Genomic DNA, 23,779 nt, shown 5'->3' on the forward strand with positions numbered 1-23,779 from the left:
GCGGTAATTGCTTATTTCCTATTGTACTTCAATGAAACTTGAGTAATTCATAGTCATACCGACAGTGTTTGTCGGTATTTTGCATGATATTTTAAAGTCCTCCGGTAGATCAATTGAATGACGAGCTGGGTTAGCGTAATGGTTAAAGTGCTTTGCTGCTAACCGAAAGGTTCTGAGTTCAAACCTTGTTTGGTGCCTAATATTTTCTTTGTGTGAAGTGTCTTACTTCATGAATTTTATTCATTTGAATGTAATTTTTTGAAATTTCTAGTGGCAACTAAAATCAACCATACGGAAAGTATACGCTATGGACTTTTACCTCTGAAAATTCTTTAAAATTTCAAGCAATGGTTTACTACATCTAATGCTATACAAGAACTGCGTTGAACATCGAAACAAAATTAAGTCATTTATTGGGGGGAAGGTATCAGTCAAGAAGATGTGTAAAAATCAAATTTTTGGGCAAAATAGTTTTTGTGAAATCGAATGATAATGTGTGTCAAAGCAGTCGAAACACCATATTGTCTGCACAGGCGAGCAGTGCAGTCATGAGAAAATCGCGCACAGCACGGAATGCGGGGAGCACGTCTCTGTACCAGTGAAAGGGTTAATGCGGCCGTGGTGGCTTTTATTTCATAAACTGTGCGCTCCTCCCTAAACATAAGTTTACGAACTATACTATGGCGCTACTTCTCTTGGTGTGTGCAACTGGCAACGCAGCAATCTCCCTCATCTGAGAGGGCATGCGCGAACCGCCAAGATAAAAGAATTGAACTATAGTGCTCATCAAGTGCGGCTCTTCATTAATGTGTGGGTCGGTGTTGTTGGGGACTGTTTACCTGGGCCGTATCTGCTACCTAGGCCATTAAATGGCAGGCACTATTACAATTTTCTCGCCAGAGCATTGCCGAAATTGGTGGAAGACGTCCCACTCCCTACAAGACAACGCATGTGGTTCGAACATGACAGAGCACCGGCACATTTCAGTCGTCTTGTACATCAATTCCTGGACCGACGGCTCCCAGAAATGTGGATTGGCAGAGGTGATCCTGTACCAAGGCCTGCTCGATCCCCAGATATGTCCTCTCTTGAACTTTTTTTGTGTGGGGAGAGAAGCGCAACCTTGTTTACGCAAACTCGTGTTGCATCAGAAGAGGGTCTGGTTGCCCGTTTCAGAACATGATCCGACAGTGTAACCTTTGTTTACATGTCAATGGAGGCATTTTTGAAAATCTACTGTAACTGAAATTGGGTTGTGTTAATGTGTTGTCTCTTGGTCATAAAAAAAAATAGAAAAGTGTCTGTTGGTTTAATTAATTTGCTTCCCGTGAAATCTCCCTCTACTGGTTTAAATACTCCTCATAGGAAAAAATTACATTAGGGAAAAATATTTGTTTTGATGTATCCTACAACATCCCAGAGTTTGTCGGTTTAAATACTTTTCACCCTGTATACAGATCACAAGCCACTCATAGATGCTACTTGTTATCCTTCCGCTGAGGTGTTTCCGCCAATGGACTACATCTGTCAACATTCTTCAGACACGTGCTATATTCACGGTGTGGAGAACATTGTGGCGGACTACCTTCCCGGCACCTGCATGCTAACCGCACCACTGAATCTGGAAGAGCTCGCCCGACTTCAGGCCAAAGATGATGATATACAGCAAATAACATCAGAAGAGTCATTGCTCTCTGTTCAGCCCCACATACTACAAGGGTTGACGATCCCTGTCCTTTGTGACACCTCTACAGGCACACCCTGCCCCCTGGTCCCTACTGCCCTTTGCAATGGGGTCTTTACTGCCTTGCACAGCCTGGCCCATCCTGGAACGCAAGCTACGACACGGCTGGTTACGGAGCGTTTTGTCTGGCCCGGTATGAAGTACAACTGCTGCACTTAGGCCCATGCATGTGTCCCGTGCCAGCGCAGCAAGATTGGCAGGTACGCTCAACCTCCATTGGGCAAGTCTGACATTCCAACAGGGAGTCTTTGGCACTTCCATATTGACGTCATAGGTCCCCACCCTCCTTCCAAGGGTTACAGATACATCTTATCAATCATCGACTGTGACCCACTGGGTTTAGGTGGTGCCTCTTATCGACATCATGGCCGAGGCCATAGCATGCTCTTTCATCTGGGTGTAGGTTGCTCGTTTCGGCTGTCCCCCGTCTCTCACGACCGACCAGGGATGCCAGTTTCAGTCCATCCTCTTAGCACGACTCTGCGGCGTTGCCAAATTTCACACCACGGCTTACCACCCGCAGGAGAACGGCCTGGTCGAACAGTGGCTCCGCACATTGAGATTCCATATGGTGAACCCCCTCCTCTTTCCCACCGAGTCCGTGAACAATTCACTGTCAGCGACTAACGTGGATCTTCCCACTCTGGTTGACCGAGTTCATACGTACATCGCATGCCTCCGCACCCACCTTCCACTCCCTCACCCCACCCCACCTATGTTCATCCACAAGGACCTCGCTTTGTGCAACTTTGTGATGCTGCAGGATGACATTGTGTGAGCAGCCTTGCAGCCGTCTTATTCGGGCCCTCACCATGTACTACATCATGGTACTAACACGTTCATCATCCATCTACATGGACGCCCACAGACTGTGTCTGTTAATCAACTGAAACCAGTGTCGTCACTCACTGACCTGCCTTCGGCCAATATTTCTCCGCCTGCGCAGTCGCTGGAACCACGGGACCCTTGCACCGCAGATCCCGACGCGCCTACTTCTCGCACCAGATGCCGCCTACAACCGCTGCACTGGCATGAAGATTATGAATTCTTGTGACGAAGCTTTCCTCTGCTGTACTCGCTGCTACTGGGGCAGGGGGTTGAAAAAATGTGTTCAGACTCTACCTAAGGCCTACATCAAGTGAATCGCTCACTAAGTGGATACAAAGGATTTGAAACAAGTAACTTATCAAAGAAAGGATACAAATATAGGAACACTGAAAGTTAAGAGATCCTGTAATAAGCATTTTGAAACTACAGTGGTAGAAATTCATGGAAGGATCACAGTAATGCAGAGTGTTTGTTGGTAATTTAAAATTATTCATTAAAATGTGTGATGTACTTTTTAAAAAATTTTATTTCCTACATAATAAAATAAATTATGTGGAGATTTCAATTTAACTTGTGGCATCTCTGGCGCAGAGTGCCCTACCTTTGACTTATTTCTTTGGACTGCTTTTGTTGTAGCATCTTCTCGCCACGTAACTTGTTCTTCTGTTATGTTTGTTCATTTTGGCTCAGTGATTAACAAATGCATATTCAATACTTAGTGTGTGTTATTACTCACCAACCATACGTGATAACTACAAACTCTTTTAGAAATACCATTCTGAAGCAATACATAGGGCTTTACCCTCATAAAATTTGTAGTAGTGTACATGCGAACTACCATACACTCAAAGTATACATCCTCTCCAAAAGAGACAGAGAACACAATGTAATGAAACGTTTTACCTACATGCATGTAATTTTTCAGAGTACTAGGAGAAAGCACAGTGTAAGGGTTCAAATCAAAATGTTGTTAAAGCTCTCAGAATTTTCCATTGGACACTGTCAATATAAACAGCACTCAAATATGAGTACAGTTATTTGGTTTTTGATGTTGCACAGTGCCTCCTCTTTTCACGTCTTAGAAGAAAATTTTTTGAATAAACAAATTGAAACCTTCACCCTGCCAGTTCGTTAACTATAATACCGATTTATTTGCATACACCTTTGCATCTAGATCTATACTCTGCAAACCACTGTGAAGTGTACAGCAGAGGGTAGGTCTCACTGTACCATCCAAGTATGAAATGTGGGAAAAATCAGCGTTTAAATGCCTCTGTGCATGCTGCAATTATTCTAATCTTATCCTCACAATCTGTATGCGAGCAATATTTAGCAGTGTTCAAGGGACCTATGATAGAATATAGTTAGCAGAGGTTAACTCGTTCCACATCACTACGAAATATCGTATTCATGATCCATGGAACTATTATTAATCTAATCTAACTCAGCTGAAAATTTATTGTAGAATCTGATAGGTCAAGGAGCTTCCTTCAGTTTTAATGACTTCAGTCATTCTCAATGCCACTAACACAAATATCTCTTACTCATCTCTTCAGTGGTACGAGAAACAATGTCGCCTTTACATACACCTAGAATTTCCTCGAGTATTGTGAAAAATCATTTAATAACATTCAGATACAGTAGTCACTGAAGGCTTCAAGTGTTGAGTCTATCGAGTGCAAAACACGTTTCATTCAAAATCTACCTATAGCCTATGTTTTATTTTATATACATTATTCAGTAGTGTCTGTTTCTTTAGAAGTTTTTCACTGTCACTGTACACCAAGGAGAATTTCTCCCATTATGAACTGTCCTACTGGGCACACACCTAAAAGCACATGGTCAACTATTCTTTCAAACTTTAGCCGTAGTTTCTCTACATGTTCCTGTCCTTCATTAAAAGTTTCAAATTCCTCACTATCCTTTCTCTGTCTGGTTTCCTGAACGTTTAAATCTTTCTGCTTGTTTCAGCTGCCCTTTGTGCCATGTAGCAGTAATACGGTCACACAATTGCAAATGATTCACACTTTTTCCTCCTGAAGCGAAACCAGCATTTAACCTTTATAGATTTCGGCTACTTTATGTTCGTAGTTGTAAACCATCAAATTATATATAATTCACTGGGCGTCCTAAATAACTTATTCATACAGCCGGGATTCCGATGCATTACGACTAACTTTTCTATAAGAATGAGCTGCACTACTGTCGATCTGACTTCTCTACTGTGACATGTACATTCCCGCGCGGTCTCTCTGTTGACGCGACGTCGTACACAGTCGAACTAGTTTCCGGCAACTAGAGTAGCAGTGACACTTAATAAATAAGAAATATTACGGCTTAAACATACCCTTCCCTTCCCACTCCTGTCAACTTCAGTGACACATACCACTTCCAAATATGTCACAGATTTTACTGTTACTTGTTATGATTACAGTTGCACATCAACTTTGACTTTGGCGTTGTTAAAAAGTTAGATGTGCTTCAAATGCTTTGAAAACTTGCACTGGCATGTCGCACCAGTTTTCTCCATTCGCATCAGCCAGCTTGCATATAGAAAAAAATCTTATGTTTATCTTTTTATCGTTTCCATTGCACCTGTTATAAAGTTATGGTATGTGGGCATTGTTGGTAGTTTCATTGATATGGTGAGAAATAAATAATTCTTTTTACCAGAACCCACAAATGGCGACGCCGATTTGATAATGAGTACACAGGAATCATTGTAATCACTATTTCAATTTCACTGTGGCAATTTAAATACGTTTTTTAATGAATACTCATCATCGAACGACACCGGTATGGAAATATCGCTTGGAAATGGAATCCCAATTTACTACAGCAAATGTTAGTACTGAGATGGCATTATATCATTACGTTTTGGGATTGTCTGATAGTGAAGTTAAAAACTGCAAATCGAAATAGACAACAAAGAACCCATCTACTTTGCTCCGAGAGACGCATGGTCTTACTGGAACGAAAGGAACCGGTGATTTCTTAAGGACAATATTTCTCCAACAGCTACCAACCAATGAGCACTCTATACTAGCAGCTACTCAAAATATAAATCTCGAAGTAGTGGCTTCTATGGCCGACAAAATTGTAGACATCACGGCTATTATTCAGGCGGTGTATACTATGGAAACTATTTCGTCGCTATCTAAGGATGACAGATTTTTCCGTATGGAAAGACAGATTTCGAAAATAACGACCCAGATTCAGAAAGTGCGAACTGGGACACGATAGAGAAGCAGATCGATATCATCGCAGCGCGCACAGGAACATTCCGTATTTTATATCATTATAAACAGAACGTGAAGAAATGCACACCACCATGTTCATTTATTTCTCAACAGTCTGCGAACGCTCAGACGGAAAACTAGTACGCTACTCACTTGTCGCAGCACAGGGCGAGGAAGGTGAATCATCTCACCGTCAGTCCAAAACGGATCGCAACACTCATCGATTTTTGGTCGTTTCCAGAGCAGACCTTTCCTTATTGCCAGCAACAGTATTAGGTCACAAAAACCTTCAGAAACGGCAACTCTCTGTTCACCAGTTCCATAATACATGTCTATGGTGAAAGACTACTGAACTTCGAAACAGGCCTTCGACGAAAATTTTCCATGGCCATTTCTTCTTGTAGATGTTCGCCGAACAGTTTTTTGTGCCAGTTGTGACGTACAATTTTGATTTTATATATATATATAAAATTTTCGGTGTCTACAGTGTCACGTCTTTCAGTGTCACACAAATTTTTATTTTTAAAGGGGGTCACTTAAGACTATTTCCATGGGTTTGCCCCTCAAATTTCTCGCTCATATCACAAAATTGTCGTCTGATGTAGTACAAACTGAAAAAATAAATTCCTTTTAAAGCTCAGTTTCGTATATAATTTATATACAAAACCTTACACCTGTGTCACAGAACAAATCCTACATCGAGAATACTTTACACAAGTTTAAGGGAAGAAATGCTTCCGATAATTATTACAGTATTTAAAGAACATCAAAATACAAACAGTACATGAGACTACGTCAATCAATTCAACTGTAAAAAGCTAAGGAGCATATTACTAGCAAAATGAGAAATATGCAAAAGTGAAATCAGAATGGCTGAAAGAGAGCACAGTAACATGAGCCATAAACGAATAAGAGCTAAGCAACTAAAAGAATAGGCAAAAATGAGATGCCAACAAAATGAGAGATGGCCCAACTCCGTCGGCACTTATATATGGTTGCGCTCGTCGCGGCACCTCGCGGCCCGTACGCAACACGCGCGCCTGCTATCGCAATGCACTCTTAGCGCTCGCGGCGGCGTCTAGCGGCTCGTACGCAAGTTGTGCGATTGCTGTCGCAGGTCGACCCTTAATCTATGCTGTTACACAGTGTCGTTACTTGATGTTAAGTCATAAAAGTTGCTCTATCGGAAAACTTTCGTTGTTGCTGCAGGCTCTGTAGACGTGCCTGCTGACAGTTTAGTGTTTTTGATTGACCCACAGAATGAATATCGAGATTTTCTAAAGAGATATCCTGTCATTCCCATGGAGAAATCTGATAACAATTTTTCTGAAATTAATATGCAACATACAATCACAATGACAGTACCTCCACTGCATGCACAAGCCACAAGTCACCTAAAAAATTGGCGAAACCAAAATTTGAATTTCAGAAGATGATCAACATGCCATGTGTCGTCTTCCAAAAGGTCCTTGTCAGTTTCCCTTCATCTCATTCCAAAGGAAGATTGAACTTGATGTCCCATGGAGCTATAGAGTTTTAGATGCTATCACAGTCCCAGACCGCTATCCAATACAGTATTTATAAGATTTCAACTGTAAACTGCACAACAGAAATATATTCTCTAAAACTAACCGTATATGGGCTTATCACCATATTCCTGTCGCAAAAGCAGATGTACCTAAAACAGCTCTATTTGGACTTTTCGAATTTTTAAAGATATCATTAGGTCAAAATAATGCAGCGCAAACATGTCAGCAATTTGTTCATAGGATTTTGAATGATTTTCCTTTTATGTATTCCTATTTAGATGATATTCTTGTTGCTTCAGTGTCAGTTAAAGAACACACATCGGATCTGCAACAGCTTCTTCAATGGCTGGCTAAATATCATATTAATATAAAAGTGAGAAAATGCATTTTTGGAGAGAAAGAGATATCATTCTTGGGTTATCGTGCGTCACACCAAGGAAGTCCACGATCGGAAGAAAAAGTGAAAATACTGAAGGACTTTCCTAGTCCTAAAATACTTTTAGATCTTCATCGTTTTTAGGACTGGGGTATTTCTACTGATGATTCCTACAGCACACTGCAGAACTCTAACAGTCTTTGCTAACTTGTGCAAAAACACCAACAGGAAACTTAATCGCTCTGTTACATGGACCATTGAAGCAGGTAAATCGTTCAAAAAGTTAAAAGAAGAATAAAACTCAACTTGCTCATCCCTCAACAGATCTTCCCTTAATTTTCCTAATTTTGATGGCTGATGCTTCAGACTATGCTATAAATGCTTCGTTACACTAATTGCAGGAAGGAACATCTGAACCAGTTGTGTTTTTCTCCAATCTCTCACTGGTACACATGGTAATTTTATTACCTGCAACTATGAATTCTTAGCAGCATATTTGATAGTCAAACTTTTTTTTGTTATCAGTCGAAAGGCAGAGAATTCACAGTATTCACAAAGCATAAGTCATTAACATTTGCCTTTGAAGACAACCAGTCAATTGCTCAATATGGAGTTTCTTGGTCAATTCACCACAGATAATCGATACCTTCCTGGAGGAGACAACATTCCTGCTAAGACATGCTCCAGAATGAAGGAAACATACTGGATTAAAAACTAATGTACCATCATTATTTACACAAAATACAAACAACAGGCACATGGTACGAATAAACTAGCTACTGTAATTGTGAAGTAATTAACGATTAAAGTTCCAATATTTCAAGTCATCGGAAGGCAGCTATTTTTATGTTTTTTAAGTCAGAAATTGTTTGTCCTCCAGAGAGAAATATGACACCATGATTTTTCAGTCAGAATCAAACATGCTCGCGTTCTAATTGGTATTAGTTAATAGAGCTGTAATTACAACCATATAGATATGTAAAATTTTACTTATACTAAATTTAATTAATTGAATCTAGGCCTTTCATTCAATAAAACTAATCACTCTGTTCATCTGAAAACGATAGGATAATTTTCCTTTGAGTCAGTAAAATAATACATGGAAATTAATGAAATATGTTGTTGCAATAATAAAACATGTAATTTATATAAAGTAGGTTGATTCTTACAAAGAAGAAGACAGCAACCAGCTACTATTGATACCGCTATATATTTAAGTAAATAGCGCCATAAGCGGTTTCGAACTGACATGTTCATCGTCAGATGGCTATTCACAAGATTTATAAGATGTTGGGATGTTAGTTATGTTTACATAGCGCCTTTCTAACACTGTTTTCTACCGTAGGGCGCCAACACACCAAGAATATTTCGCTACAGTGGAAGAAGTAAAATCTAAAACTGACGATCTGAAAAGTGCATCTTGTAAATCTTGTGAACAGCCGTCTGATGATAAACTTGTCAGTTCGAAACCGGTTACTGCACTATTTACTTAAATAAATAGCAGTATTAATAGTGGCTGGTTGCTGTCCTCTTCCTTGTAAGAATCAAACTACGTTAACTGTACACAGCCACTGCCTCACCATGTACGTTTTAGACAAAATAGCACATAATTTATAGTCTTAATAGAAACAGATCCTTTCCTGTCTTTGTATGAAATTATTCACTGTTATTCCATGTAATTTCCTATATAATTTGAGAAGATGTATGTAAGACCTTTAATTGTTAATATAAAAAATTCAATATGTAACAATGACAGTAATTGTTTAAAATCATATAAATAGAGACGATTTGTAGGCCACCAGAGGTCAGTCTAAAGTCAGTCTTGGACTGAATCAACAGCATGTAGTCAGACTTTGTATGTTTGCTGCCGAACATCTAGCATGAGAAATAAAATTCTCTGTGAACAAGAAGTACAGAAACTTATTGAAACCATTACGTCAGTCCCATGTGGCAATGCAGATGATCAAGATGAACCTACGGCAGCATTAAGTAGCATCACCCCACATTACACAAGATATGTATTTTTTTTTGGTGGAGGATATCCTTAGTAAGACGTGGAATATTGAACATTGATTTTCTTGTGTTAAACAAAGATAAACATAAAAAACTTCATCACAAAAACATTTTCGCAGCGTTTTATTACACTGCAGACATCAGGTTATCACCATATTCGCCGGCCGGTGTGGCAGTGCGGTTCTAGGCGCTACAATCTGGAGCTGAGTCACCGCTCCAGTCGCAGGTTCGAATCCTGCCTCGGGCATGGATGTGTGTGATGTCCTTAGGTTAGTTAGGTTTAATTAGTTCTAAGTTCTAGGCGACTGATGACCTCAGAAGTTAAGTCGCATAGTGGTCAGAGCCATTTCAACCACCACCATATTCCAATGCCTGTGTTTTTACAATGTACTCTCCAATGTCCTTCAGACAGCATGCATATCTGAAGGAACAGTCACTGCTGCGATCGACAGCTGTATGAAATACAATAAATGTATTCGCATTTGCGAATATGACCAGTTTACAGCTGCACAGCCACGAGATGGGGATTCGAATCTGGATTTCCCGCTTTACGCACGGAGTCGTCTTACCCGATTCAGCCATTCCAGCACGCATCTAGGACCAACCCAAACTTCCATATGTCATTGTGTGTCTATGTCCTGCACTTTCGCAATTGCTGTGGTTCTCACTCATGGAGAAACTTATGATTATTGTTGCAGCCCTGTCTTGGCCTGACATACTGTATTGCTTTGCCTCTGTTCTATGATGTGCTCTGCAGTGTCCTTTGCACATGCTTGGACGTAAAAACACATGCATTGCAAATAGTATTTCATGTCAAGACAAGGTTGCTTTAATAATTATAGGTCTCCCTGTCCAGGAATCACAGCAAGTGTGGAAGTACAGGATGTAGACACTCAGTGACATATGAAAGTTCAGGTCGGTTCTGGAAGCATGCTCAGATGGCCATGGTGGTTAAGTCAACCACTTATGTAAAGCTGGACATCCAGGTTCAAGGACCAGTCAAGCATAGATTTTCATTGTCATGCATCTGGAGTCTCATCATATTCGCAAATGTTAATACACTTTTTGTATCATGTTATCAGCGAACATTTTTTAGGAAGATATTACAAACGCACAAAGCAGTGACCCAAAACTGGCCAAAGTGAACAATTCAGCCTCCTGTTCCTTAGTGTTTGTAGCAGTGTTGTTACTGTTGTTGTTGCTGAAGCATTGCAGCCAATTTGTTATAATTCTACAGGATGTGACAAATTTAAAAATTCATATTAATTTATTGAGAGGAGATACAGAGCTGGTTTAGTGTTACTTTGTAGGGAGACACAACAAGTTTTTTATCTTAAACTAAAGATGTTGTTTGTGGCTTCCGTTGGTTATCCTGCAGACATCTCATCACAAGTCAATTTCTTCCCCAAACTCTGTAGTATTGCGGGTGTAACTTGTTCCGTGATGCCCTAAATTCTTGCCCTAAGTTCAGGTAGAGAATCTGGCAGAGGAGGTACAAACATGATATCCTTGATGAATGCCCATAAAAAAAAAAATCGTGTGGTGTCAGTTCTGGGGAACGTGGGGACCATGCAATTGGCGTATCACGACTAATCCACTGACCTGGAAAGTGGTCACTGACAAATTAGGGAACGTTAGCCAGGTAGTGGGGTGGTGCACCATTTTGCATGAAGTAAACATTTCGTTCTTGGTCATCTTCATCGATCTGTGGTATCAAAAACTGTTGTAACATATCCAGGTACACCATCCTGTTGATGGTTCTCCTTGGAAAAATGGGGCCATACACTTTGTTCTTGCTCAGTGCACAAAAAACGTTCAGTTTAGGGCTATCACGAACATGTTGCAATGGTTGATGTGGATTTCCACTGCGCCAAATCCTACACTTATGTGTGTTAACCTCGCCACGCAAGTGAAAAGTCGAGTCATCAGAAAAGATGATTTTGTCCAAGAAATGTTCATCCTCATACAACCGATTTAACATATCCGCACAGAAGTTGTTGCGAGCAATTTTATCAGTGTCTTTTATTGCTTGAACGATCGTCAATCTGTACGGTTTCAAATGAAAACGGTTTCTCAACTCACGCCAACAGTCGTATGCGGGATTTTGCAGCTCGTGAGATGCACGCCCGGTCGATTTCGTAGGGCTGTTGACAAAACATTGTCTCACTCGCTCAACGACGCGTCAGATGTGCTTGGACGACCTGATGATTTCCTATGTATTAACGAGCACCCTGTTTCTACAAAACATTTATGCCACTCACAAACTGTGTGCTTACTGGGAGGATCTTTAGCGTATTTGGTATGGAAATTACGCTGAACTGTTGTCGCAGACTTCGATTCTTCAAACCAAAACACACATGCTCGGGTCCAGTGAAAGCAACCATCTTTAACACAACTGCCGCTAGCGCTCCTTACAGTGCGATTTGGTAGTAGCGTATTCGTGAGACAAAACTTGATGTATTTCCCTGCTAATTGACACTACAATCATCTCTGTAGGTACTATGAATTAATTTATATGAATTTTCAAAGTTGTAAAGACGTTTTTGAGACACCCTGTACAGGTAAACTCGGGCTGTCTGTTCCTCATCCTTACTGACAACAAGTCTTCCATAAACTATACGACTTAGGTCACCCTGGCATCAAAGGCACAGTAGACTGGATCGACAGCGCTTCATTTGGACTTCATTGAAACACGATATAAAGCTGTGGGCAAAAACATATGTTCGCTGTAAATGAGCAAGAATTTCAAAACATACAGCCAGTACCTGTGGAGCTTTCAGTAAAGTCGGCAGTTGCTTCTCGCATACACATGTTGATCCAGTCGGACCATCACCTTGCCCTCAGTGCTTCATCTATCTTTTAGCAGAGAGAGACACGTTTCACACTGAGGTGACCTAAGTCATGAGATAGTGATATATACATACGCAGATGGCGGTAGTATCGCATATACAAGATAAGAGTACAAAAGGGCCTTGCATTGGTGGAGCTGTCATTTGTACTCAGGCGATTCATGTGTAAAGGTTTCTAATGTGATTGTGGCTGTACAGTGGGAATTAAGAGACTTTGAAGTTAGACACATGGGACATTTCATTTTGGAAATTGTTAGGGAATTCAATACTCCGAGATCCACAGTGTCAACAGCGTGCTGAGAAAACTAAATTTCAGGCATTACCTCTCACCAAGAACAATGGAGTGGCTGACGGCCTTGCCTTAGCGACCGAGAGCAGCAGCGTTTACATAGAGTTTTCAGTGGTAACAGACAAGCAACACTGTGTGAAAATACCACAGAGGTCAATGTGGGATGCGCAAAGAAAGTATACATTAGGACAGTGCGGCGAAATTTGACGATAATGGGCTATGGAAGCAAATGACCAATGTGAGCCGCTTTGTTAAAATTATGCCATCACCTGCAGCACCTCTCCTGGCTCGTGATCATATTGGTTGGGCCTAGATGACTGTAAAACCACGACCTGGCTCGATTTCAGTTGGTAGGAGTTGATAGTAGGGCTGAAGTTTGGAGCAGACGTCATGACTCCATGGGCTCAAGTTGTCAACAAGGCACTGTGCCAGCTAATGGTGGCTCCGTAATGGTCTGGGCTGTGTATGGTAAAATTTGCACTCTCATACCTTGCACATTTTTGTGAATAGTAATTAGTAATGTTGAAAAGAGAATCAAAAAATTAATTAGTTAAAACAGGACTTTAAAAGAAATAAGAAATGAAGGAAAATCGTGGCACAGTGATTTATTTCAGTACATCATTTTTTAATTTTTTTTACAATAGAAACAGAGCAGAGTCAAGTTATCCATCGCAAAGGAAGGATGTGTTGTAGGGCTTAAATGAACATTTGGACAGAATATTAGGAACAGTTCTCAATTAGTGAAATTTCTTGTATATGCAACAGATGCATTTTAATCATAGGCCACATTTAAATTATTTAACAGTTAGTCACTCTGCATATTCTTGTGTGTCATTCATTTTATTCATTAAAATCACCTTCCTAAAAAGTAATTTGCATAAATAAGTTCGTGTGCAAAAGTAGGGTAGTCATGCTGAGTCTACAGAGTGAGTGAGAGGTCGCACCTTAGTTTTAAATCTCCATAAATTTTTATTAACGAATATTTGCACGTGGAACAAGCAGGAGTCTGTTCTCAGGACAATGAAAATATGAGTACTACACTACAATTCCTTATATACTCCTGCGTTGTTGACCAAATGATGTAGACATATAGGAATACCATCAACTAATTTGTACAGAAAAGTCCTGTTACATTTCTGAAGACAACTGTGATCCTCTCATCTAATACATTTAGAATGCGTTGGTTTGTTCAGTAAACCCTTTCTTTGGTTCACCCCAACAATAAGAAGTTACAAGGGAGACCATTCATGGAGTCCTCGCTGCCCAAACTAACATCTTGAAAAGTGTTCATCCAGCCAGTCACAAATGATGCAGGCAAAATGAGGTAGAGTTCTGTCTTGCTGAGAAAAGGATATCTGCAACATTGTCTGAATGTGATATCAGTGGTCACGCATATTCATTCAGCGTCTGGCCATGCCGGTCGCTGTTCATTGTGTCTCGCAGTTTGAATGGACCAGTGAGACGATCTGCGGTCTTACCACACCAGACTGTCAATTTTGGTCGACTTTGTGATTTTTCAGTTGTCTTTCCTGGCTTTGTTTCTGCCCAGTAATAGCAGTTGACGAATCCTCCAACATGAAACACCGCCTCACCTCTCCAAGTAATGTTCTTCAACAAATCTGGCCGACTGTTACGCCATGACAGCATAATTTCCCCACATTCCGTTCACCCGTCACAATCCTCCAAAAATAACACATGAACATAATGGAGTTTCCAGTGTTTCCAGATCAGGCTCTTCTTTATCCAATATGCACTGTGTGCCTGCTGATTCCACTCTCACGACCTGCCTGGTGCGTCGATTTACCAGGAATGTGTGTGATGACGTCCCTCCACGTCACTACATTTTCGTGCGATCACGGCAATGAGGGTCGTTCTCCTCTTGTTTTGTCCACAACTGATGAGTTGTCATTAGCTAGGTGTGAGAATTCCTAATGGTTTTAGCATCAAGTGAGGCACGAGTGTCATGAACACCCCATCACCATAGCTCAATATGGGATACAGACGGCCACACTTGAAACCATGAAGCGACCTGGGCACACTCTTGTAATGTCAACATCCATGCCATCTCATCATTAACCATGACAAGATGCTATGGACGGTATTCTCAGGGAACCTGTAACAAAACACAACAATGTTCATTAGCAAACATCAGCATTCACATAACTTATAGACATTTAAAACTACGGAGCGACTTCTCACCCGTCCTGTAGATCAGAATTTGCAGTCGAAATTTAAAAGTCAGACAGTTTTCAGATCGTTAGCGAAAAATTCAGCTATGCATAGTTTACAACTTCCACTGTTTATCGTTTCCATTGCAACTGTTAAATCCAGCCTAGTCGTCAAATATGGGGCATCCACTTAACTTTGTGTTACACAGATGTGTCGCAAGTAAAGGGCGACAGACAAAATAAGAAATCTCTTCAGTATAACGATTCCCAAGTCTGTCTGACATAGTATAGGATAGTGATTAGCGTTGATGCTTCTATCCAGGTTGCTTGTCTTGAACCAGCTGCATAACTGAGGTGCGACCAGTCGGGTGTCTCACTTATGTCCTCTTCATACAGGGGCCGTTGCTGTCATGTTGGTGTCCCAAAGAGGGGTCGGTCAGAATGCAATTGGCTGTCGTCGTCTCACAACCATCGCTTTTCTATCGTTCCCAACTGGCTTTCCAGTGCCTGACTTCACGCTGTAACAGCAACTGTCATTAAAAAGTCATATTATATGTGCATTCTTCGTTGTTTCATTTGTGTGATGTAACTTATTTTCATTAGAACCCCCAGTACTACGCACAGCCACCAGGTGTGATGGAAAAGTTGAAAGCCATTTAACCTACTAGAATGATTATGTCATTTTCCCCCTGTCAGTCAAGAGCCTACACTACTGCTGACAGATGGTATGAAGCATTAATTTCTTAGTTTTCCTTTCCTTCTTTGTTGGCAAATTTCTAAATCAGAAAATTTATTCACTTAAATTGACCTAGGTAATTTTATCTGCAGCTATTTGATTATGTAACTTACATAAGATCATGCCATGTGTTTATCATAGTAGAAACAAGCTCCCACCAATGTTCATGTAAGTCAAATTTCATGTGAGAACACCCTACTTGTATTCCATCATGTCAACTGACGCATAAGCTACGAAAGTTAAAACATGTATGACTTTCTTGTCTGAATCCGACTCCCCTGCATTCACCTAAGGCCAAGTTTCCATAGCATTGCACATCTTGCTAACAAATAACTTTTATGTATAGTGTACCATGCTCTATTTGAGCCATACATATTGTATGCAGTTACTCTTTGGGGAAATTTGAACAGCAATAGTACAAACAGAAGTTTTGTATTGCAAACAAGGCCATTAGAACGACATTACATAAAAAAAGAAACAGACCTATGCAGAACTGCCTTCCATAATCTAAAAGTACTGATATTTCCATGTATGTACATCTACAGAACAATAATATTATTAATCAAAGGCAACGCATTACTATAAAAAATGATGTTCATTCATGTGACACAAGAAATAAAGACCAGATGGTAAGTATAAAACACAAACTGAGAACTCCTGAGAAAGGTGTTCAATATACAGTTAGTGAAGCATCTTCCTAAGAGTGTACAGGACAGTATAAGTGAAAATACATTCCTGAAACTTCTACTGAAATATTTAATGGAAAAATAATTTTATGATATAGAGGATGTATGTATAATGAACTAGAAATGCCATTATATTTGTATGTATGTAGAGACATCACTTGAATATATTGTGACATGTATTAAGTAATAATTTTAAGACCTAAATATTAATCAAGAGAAAAAAATTATGCAACATTATTATCACTGATATATGCAAACTGAAGCGACTTGAAAAGGTCTCTGGGGCCATATAGTTTTATTTGATTATTTTCACTGTTGCCAATTTGATATCTTATATGGTAATAGGTAGTCTAAATATTAGGTTTAAGTTGATTTGTCCTAAATTACAACTATAGCTCTATACATACTGTAATCAAATGGGATCAAATAAGAATCAATCAAGCCTTAATTACTTTCAAATTCATCCTCCCACACTACCTTTACATGACAGTTTCCACACATTGAGGTTGGACTGACTGTCTGATTTTTATTTGATCCTGTTAAATTACACTCTGTATGAAGGTTGCACTGTAATGTAGGAGAAGTCAAAGAATACAGTATTACATGTTCAAAAAGAGGAGAAAAAATAATAATGTAAACATATAAATAAAAGGTATAACTACAACATTACCATCAAGGATTCAAGAAAAATGCAGTACTATAGACAATATACATAAAATATGTACAATATTACTTTATTTGCATACAAATTACATTATTCATAATATAACATATTTCATACAAAACGTATAGCTCTGGAAATTAATTTAAATTACATGCAGTATTGTTTATGACGAATTATTTCAGTTCCTCTTGAATACAAGAGAATTGTCAATGTTCTTTTTTTATACTGAGTATTAGCTTATTGTAAATTCTTATTGCAGACTGCATAATTCCTTTTGTACTATACTGAGAGTTATTGATCTTTGTGAAAGCTTTGTTTCTGCCTTGTGTCATAATTGTGAATATGATGGGTAATTTGGAAAGCTTTCTGGTTGCTGATTAGAAACGCCATCATCGAGTAGATTACTGACTTGTGACTGTCAGTATCTCAAGAGTTTTGAACATATGCCTACAGGTTGGCCGATTTGTAACACAGATCATTCCCACAGCTCGTTTTGTAATTTAATTTTTTTTCATTTTTGCATCGTTTCACAAGAGTATTATAGCACCCAAGATCAGAAAGTGGAAACATGCAGAATAGGACAACATTATTATCCAAAATAGCTCTTACTGTAAAGCATGCCAAGTCTAGTTTCTTGGGTAGGTGCTCAATATGTTCATTTCATCTTAATTTATTATCCATTCACATGCCTAGAAATCTTATACATTAATTTTCCTTCATTTTCTGATAATTGATATCTATTACAAGGACTTGTAGCTTGTTACCTGCTATCTGAAGCTGCATTAAATTTATTTTTCGGGAGTTTTAATGACACACTAATTGCTGTGAACCATTTCTATACTTGTTGTGTTTTTATTTCACTATTAATTTGCATTGAGGATTGCACCTCGCTGTGTACAGGAATTGGCGAAGGTAAGGCAATTTCAGGACATGGGCATCTGGGAGGGCATGAAAAGCAAGGGAATTGTTCAATTGCGAACAACAGAATATGGTTAAAAGCAACTGACTGGTATTTATTTCCAAAATCTTCCTCTAAGGGGTACTAGTGATGCCCAGCTGGCCACTAACAGACTAACAGACTCAGGGGCATACTGCCTAAGAGAGGGATGGAAGTCACGTCAGGTTGTGTTGAAATTGATTGCCAAGAGAGTCTGGTCATTTCCGGTCCATTCTTGCTAGCCAACTCTGTGGCCCCCACATGACCATTTGCAGCCCTCTGATTGGTTGCTGGAGCGTTTTCTAGAAGTTTTCCCTCATCAGTGAGGCTTCATCTAAGCACAACCTCTTAAATTTTCTCGCTGTGAAATGGTATGCATTTGAACAAAATGTGGATATCCAATGTTAAATGGCCCTGAACCAGCTCACACCTAGATATGGCTCTGCAGTAAAATGTAGCTCAGTGGCATATAGAACAAAACTTGTAAAATTAAAGATTTGAATTAAAAATAAAGCTTTCCCCACCCAGGCTGTCAGTCCACCATGCACATTCCCTCTCCCCTCCCATAGGAGCAGGTTATTGATCCCAAAATTACAAACATGGTAGTTGGATTTTAAAAATGCTCCCTTGAACAGGTGGTGGTTGCTAAGGCGTGCTACATTTAATGGGGCTAATATATATATATATATATATATATATATATATATATATATATATATATATATATATAACAAAATTTCTGAATGTAGTAGAAAGGGGACAGAGGTAGGAAGCCTGAAATAATTTTTCATTTAATAAATAGTAATAGAATAACTTAGAGTTTGAATTGGCTGATTTTAGTTAATAGAACAGAAAAGTATGTGGCCAACTGAGGTGGTGCACTGATGTGGTGGTGTGGTGGTGCAGAGATGATGCCAGGTGTGGCAACACTGTACTGAGCCAGGAAGGACAATGCCAGGATTGCTGAGGTGTATTGGCTGGGCAATGGGTGGCACAGTGGCCATGCTTGAACACAGTGATAGAGTATTGTGGTTGGGCTGCTGAAAATGGTTGTCAAGTGTGGACTCTAGTCTCAAAGATCATGGGAGACTCTAGCACTCCATCAAAGAGGCACAGTAGCGGAAGCTCATGGGGTGTTTCAATACAAGTAGGAGGGTTTAGCCTAAGAAAATTGCTACAGTTCACTGCCTTTCCTACAAACTCTATAGTTTCTTATACAGACATTATGATGTCTAAAGTTATTGAAAAGATATATTATAAGCTGATTACTCATGAACAGGTTCTATTAACACAATTCTTAACACTTGTTTTTCAACTTAATTCATATACCTCTCAATAGGGACTAATATTAATTGTTAAATTCTCATTTCCTATGACAAATTACTTATTTTGTCCCAGATCAAGGTACAATCATATTACAAAACAGTCAAAAAGGACCAAATTATCTAATGGAAGCAAACTAATACATATAAACATCCCCTAATGCTCAGTTATAAATGAGAGCCATGCCTGGATAACACCAATTTTAAGATGCTTCCAGTTATGATAATCATCCTATGACGACTGCTTGGGAACAGCTGGTTTTGGCGATTTGCGTCATTCACAAAATTCTCTGTTTGTAACACCACAGATTAATACTGTAAATAATTTGTATTGATTTATTATGAGTAATGTAAAGCATATATTCTTTAATATGTAATATCTTGGATCTACTTTAAAGAAATGTAAAGGTTTTGTGATATGTTTACTCTTTGCAAGTCAAGTTCTCAGTATTATTTGGAGGAGAGTAGTATTTAATTACGTTGACTTCTTCATATGCTTAAATGATGAGATTTTTTAAAATATGTTTGTTGGTAACTAGATTGTAACTGGTTCATACACAGGGACTTCGCATAATATAAAGAAAAACACAATGCAGTTCCCCTCTGCAATGGAAGCAAGTTGGCGTGCTAGGAAAAAGTGGATGTGGCGCTCGTCTGTGCGCCAAACGAGAGAGCACAGTAAGCAGTCGACAGCAAGTAACTGATGAGCAGACAGCGCAGGTACTGAGTGAGGCTTATAGTATTACAAGTGGAATGGAATGTCCTCGGATTTAATATGCAGCTGTAAAATGGTGCTCTCGATTTGGGAAAAGCTCTAAAATTATTATTAACAACGCCAAGAAGAGGTAAATAGAACCTGACACATACTCGCCACCTTGATTGCGCAACCACTTCGTCACACTCACAAGAGGTCAGACATGTTTTAATGTGTGAACCAGTAATGTTGTGTTAGGTTTATCAAAATATAATCCTGATGTTCAAGAACGTGTTTGAACAAAGTGTCCATCCTATGCACTTTTCCAAGTGGGATCCTCTCTGTTAAGTAATGAAACCCGAGAATATCCTTTTGCATAAAAAGCATTAACAATTCTGTGGTGTATTTTTTTGAAGTGTGGCTAAGTTTCATGCCAGTACAATTAATATGAAAGGCAAGAATTACTTGTTTCTCATACATATAACAGTGACTGTCCATGTTTGAATGTTTTAAAACTTAACTAGAAAATGAACTTAAAAGTCAGTTTAGAAAAGAGTATTACTTGGAAAAGAGATACTAATGTTTGCTGATTTAAAATTGTTTTCAAAACTTACTTGTTTCACAAGTGGTACCATAAACATTTTGTTTAGAGGTTGTTTGAAGTAAAATTTTACTGGAAATTGTCTCTGTTTTGTAGAGGTTATTGTCTGGGTAAAGAATGTTAAAATACACTCCTGGAAATTGAAATAAGAACACCGTGAATTCATTGTCCCAGGAAGGGGAAACTTTATTGACACATTCCTGGGGTCAGATACATCACATGATCGCACTGACAGAACCACAGGCACATAGACACAGGCAACAGAGCATGCACAATGTCGGCACTAGTACAGTGTATATCCACCTTTGGCAGCAATGCAGGCTGCTATTCTCCCATGGAGACGATCGTAGAGATGCTGGATGTAGTCCTGTGGAACGGCTTGCCATGCCATTTCCACCTGGCGCCTCAGTTGGACCAGCGTTCGTGCTGGACGTGCAGACCGCGTGAGACGACGCTTCATCCAGTCCCAAACATGCTCAATGGGGGACAGATCCGGAGATCTTGCTGGCCAGGGTAGTTGACTTACACCTTCTAGAGCACGTTGGGTGGCACGGGATACATGCGGACGTGCATTGTCCTGTTGGAACAGCAAGTTCCCTTGCTGGTCTAGGAATGGTAGAACGATGGGTTCGATGACGGTTTGGATGTACCGTGCACTATTCAGTGTCCCCTCGACGATCACCAGTGGTGTACGGCCAGTGTAGGAGATCGCTCCCCACACCATGATGCCGGGTGTTGGCCCTGTGTGCCTCGGTCGTATGCAGTCCTGATTGTGGCGCTCACCTGCACGGCGCCAAACACGCATACGACCATCATTGGCACCAAGGCAGAAGCGACTCTCATCGCTGAAGACGACACGTCTCCATTCGTCCCTCCATTCACGCCTGTCGCGACACCACTGGAGGCGGGCTGCACGATGTTGGGGCGTGAGCGGAAGACGGCCTAACGGTGTGCGGGACCGTAGCCCAGCTTCATGGAGACGGTTGCGAATGGTCCTCGCCGATACCCCAAGAGCAACAGTGTCCCTAATTTGCTGGGAAGTGGCGGTGCGGTCCCCTACGGCACTGCGTAGGATCCTACTGTCTTGGCGTGTATCCGTGCGTCGCTGCGGTCCGGTCCCAGGTCGACGGGCACGTGCACCTTCCGCCGACCACTGGCGACAACATCGATGTACTGTGGAGACCTCACGCCCCACGTGTTGAGCAATTCGGCGGTACGTCCACCCGGCCTCCCGCATGCCCACTATACGCCCTCGCTCAAAGTCCGTCAACTGCACATACGGTTCACGTCCACGCTGTCGCGGCATGCTACCAGTGTTAAAGACTGCGATGGAGCTCCGTATGCCACGGCAAACTGGCTGACACTGACGGCGGCGGTGCACAAATGCTGCGCAGCTAGCGCCATTCGACGGCCAACACCGCGGTTCCTGGTGTGTCCGCTGTGCCGTGCGTGTGATCATTGCTTGTACAGCCCTCTCGCAGTGTCCGGAGCAAGTATGGTGGGTCTGACACACCGGTGTCAATGTGTTCTTTTTTCCATTTCCAGGAGTGTTGTTCAAACTTAATTATCTCAAATTGAGAGAGTACTCCAATTCTACCTTAATGATACATAAATTTTAAAGTGTATACAATTTTGTTATTACAATGAAAGCGCTAGTTTGTTGGCTCACATTTCTTTCTCATCACAACAAAAAGAATAAATCAGTGTAGTAAGTTTCTAACTAATGATTCTTGAAGTAATCACTGAGAAACAAAGGTAAAAGGTTTGTAGACTGTGCGTCCTATTCGCTTCTTTATAGTGAATGTGTGTATTAATTGTACTTGACAATTATTACGTGCTATCTGGTCTTGTGTGGTTAGTGAAGGGCAGGTTTCAGCAATATTAGTTAAAGACAAAAGTAATGATTGAAGTAAACAAGAAAAGGGCTCATTTGCAAATCTAATGACTACTTAACTACTAAAGTGACAACTACTGATACCCACCGTGCAATTTGTCCGTTTGGGTGTGTTCATTGCTCTTCATAGAACTGTATTTAATGAAAGTTCGCTTTGAAGTAATAAAAACAGGTTGTTGATGAATAATGCTTTTACATTATTATGCCTAATTGGACTGGCGACCGTATAACTATTTCATTTAATAGTAATCAGTTACTGTTACTCCTTGCAAAATTATTTCTTTCTGTCATCTGTCTACAGCTATTCTTACAAAATTAAGGTTCGATTCCAATATTCCGTTAGGTAAACTCGGTCAAATTTCTAAATTCCTCTCAGAGGGTAACATTTACTGCAAGTTTAGGCCATATTTGGCAAATTTAGTACCGCTGTAGTGTTATATGTGGCTGCCTTGTGACAAAAATAAACCTTTTCGTCAGTAGGTAAGTGAAACGAGCAGACAACGTAACAGTGGGTTGATTACATTTCACAACATATAGAGGATCCCTCTCTGTCCAGATTGCCATAACAGGGATTCACTCGCTAAAAGGCGATTTGTAACTCGCCTCACCCTATTTTTTCTTCATTTAACAACATTAAATCCATATCAGCCATTATCACGACCTGGTGCGGAGTATACAATAGATTGTCCAACCATTGAAACATTATGCTGGAAGATGAAGGGTGGTTTCAGAATGGCAAAGTGTCTGCAACATCAGCAAACAAAGCAAACAACATACTCGTGCAGCAGTTCATCTTAATTAACTGGCGACAATAAGCGAAGGCACAACAACACCAATTTGGGGTGCATCGGCCATATCGCTCACAAACTCAATTATCTGTAAAATCACCAGCACAAAATGTTACAATGTGGCAAATAGTACGTTTTGCACAAGGCAGTAGATTCAATGTTCTGGCATGTTCCGATGAACTAGTAAAACAGTGATACATAACGTTGGACTTAAGTGACTTCACACTCGAATAACTGACAGGATGTTCACAGGTCGAACGATGTCAATAACGCAGTGAAGGAGAACTAAGTCAGTATGAACAGACAGAGGACGCAGGAGGCATTGTCTGGTCATTTATGCCTGCAAATCGCAAGTGTCAGCACTCACGCGGAGGTAAGTATAATAGAATACCGATGCTCGATTCCCTCGCAATCGAAACCAC

General features: G+C 40.2%; 1 protein-coding gene across 3 annotated transcripts in view; it reads right to left on the reverse strand.

The window, feature by feature from the left end:
- The window catches only part of LOC124607209 (zinc finger protein 501-like), a 59,378-nt gene extending 54,397 nt beyond the window's left edge, over nucleotides 1-4,981 (reverse strand). The window contains exon 1 of one of the 3 annotated variants that reach the window (XM_047139476.1): nucleotides 4,920-4,981. The gene's annotated coding sequence lies outside the window, so the exon portion shown is untranslated. The remainder of the gene's footprint in view (nucleotides 1-4,919) is intronic. The other 2 variants (XM_047139478.1, XM_047139477.1) reach the window with 2 other exon arrangements.
- Nucleotides 4,982-23,779: the final 18,798 nt, after the last annotated feature.

This window comes from Schistocerca americana, chromosome 3, assembly GCF_021461395.2.
Source record: "Schistocerca americana isolate TAMUIC-IGC-003095 chromosome 3, iqSchAmer2.1, whole genome shotgun sequence".
In the NCBI taxonomy this organism is placed as follows: domain Eukaryota; kingdom Metazoa; phylum Arthropoda; class Insecta; order Orthoptera; family Acrididae; genus Schistocerca; species Schistocerca americana.